The sequence below is a fragment of the Corvus brachyrhynchos genome, unplaced genomic scaffold (genome assembly GCF_000691975.1).
Source record: "Corvus brachyrhynchos isolate BGI_N302 unplaced genomic scaffold, ASM69197v1 scaffold200, whole genome shotgun sequence".
In the NCBI taxonomy this organism is placed as follows: Eukaryota; Metazoa; Chordata; class Aves; order Passeriformes; family Corvidae; genus Corvus; species Corvus brachyrhynchos.
Genome location: NW_008236184.1, coordinates 1,345,098 through 1,347,083, shown reverse-complemented (window position 1 = coordinate 1,347,083; position 1,986 = coordinate 1,345,098). Strand labels below are relative to the sequence as shown.

Genomic DNA, 1,986 nt, shown 5'->3' with positions numbered 1-1,986 from the left:
AAACCCCACTACAATTTCTTCTGACTTCAGGTCAGAGTACAGAGACCTAGAAACAGCTTCAAGCTCCAGGAATGGTACCTGAGCTGAACTTTTAAACATTTCTACATCACTGAGCATTAGCGATCTTCACCCTCTTTACATTGTCAGCTTGTGATGAATCTGCAGCAAACCAAATTTGGCATCATGCCCAGTCTAACTTCTATATCTTCTCCAAATCATAAACTTCCTAAACTAATGCTTCCCTGTGCAAAGATATTGGGAAGAGGATAAATCTTCAGCCATAGCAGGCTCTTAAAATTCATTGGATTTGCATGGCTTAACTGAAAAAAACCTGGTCCTTATAAATATAGACCAAAGAAAAAAGTACATTTTAACAGTTTTTTATTGACCTTTCCCTATCTGAACAATCTCTCAAGAGAGAAAACACATCTAACTTCACACCATATCACATATTTATTAACTTCTCTAATTTGTGCAGCAACATTCCATCTCATTTGCACCTCAGACAAAAATTACATTTTTGTTTAATCTTCACAAGTTTCTCAAATGAAAAAACAAACAAACAAAAAACCACACCCCCCCCTCCCCCCCACTCCCCTACCTTTTATGGAATACGTAACAGATGAGGCAACTGCTTTCTGGCCTTCCTGAGAGTAGAAACCCCAAAGTATTATCCCCCTCGACAATGATTTACAGCACAGCCTTGGACAAATTACTGAAAAGTGTCTTTTTATGTCCCTGATCCCTGTGTGTTGAAGATATGCTATAAGCCACCAAGTGAAACTCAAGAGATGTATTTGTCTATAGCACACTTATTCCTCTACCATGCAGCAAATGTTTGTGTTCCTTTCTGTGCCCTTCCCAATTAGAGTTTTATGTATTTCTAATGAGTAAAATTAGCTTTCTTTGCTTTGAGTTTAACTTCAAAGTTTTCTCTTTTTTTTTATCTTTGTCTGTGACAAGTAATTACTATATATGGTAGAGTTGGTGCATGTTTTTCTATCAAAATATTTATTTTGATAAAAAAACAAGGAAAGTGTGGGTGGAAGGAAAAAATGCATTTTCTGCCCAACTCTAATTATATATGAACATACACACATATGTGAAATGTACTGTTTTGCATACTTTGTTTTTGCCTACCCATCCATGGTAATTAAACCCATGTGTATTATATTTATTCCCCTGAGTTCAACCCTCCCTTTTGACAAATCAAGTGATTAAACATATAGTTTACTTCTAACAAGACTCTATGCAATGCTAAACTGCTGCCAGTTAGTTGCAACAGCTTTGCTTTTTATAATAAACACATTGCTTTCTTTAAAACAACAATTGTCTGTATTCCCTACCCCCTTTCACTTGTTCTTTGATAAGCAGCAGCCCTAAACTGAGAATATTTTGCTTCCTCTGGGGAGGACATTACCCTTCATTCTGCAATGTAACTTCTGTGTGGCAGCCCATGGACAACTGGCTGCTTCTAAGGAAGTCACACCAGCGTTTTTAGGGTGATGCAGACACCCCTAACTACATCCAGAGAAGTAGTGATCTCATATGTAGTAAAATCAGAGCACAAAAGAAATGGCTGCCATCGGAAAGGCCTTACCTTACCAGAGGAGTCAGCTCTGCAGTTTCCCTGCCGCAGACAGCACGGGCAGCCTTGGCAGTTCCTGCCAAAGCAGAGGGGAAGGTTAATAACAGAACTTCCTGCTCAGGCCTCAGTATATTTTTGTTGATTTCAGTTTCCATAACATTGGTTAGTAATTCCTTAACTTTTTGGAAAAGAAGATGCTTAGCTCAAGCAGCCATTTGACCGCTAGATCAGCTAAAGTACTTGGATTCCAGATCTGTGGTGCTTCTGTAAGTTCCACAAATGGATTATGCGAGTAATTCACGTTTGGAAACAGGCTTTTTAGGAAAACTCACCATGATTCTAGAGAGAAACAAGAGTATCAATGGCAAATGAAATGCCACTTCAGACTAAACCAACAT

General features: G+C 38.4%; 1 long non-coding RNA gene across 1 annotated transcript in view; it reads right to left on the bottom strand.

The window, feature by feature from the left end:
* The window catches only part of LOC108447361, a 39,656-nt gene extending 37,990 nt beyond the window's left edge, over positions 1-1,666 (bottom strand). Inside the window, exon 1 of the long non-coding RNA XR_001862901.1 lies at positions 1,601-1,666. This is a non-coding gene — a long non-coding RNA (uncharacterized LOC108447361). The remainder of the gene's footprint in view (positions 1-1,600) is intronic.
* Between the last annotated feature and the right edge of the window lie 320 nt (positions 1,667-1,986).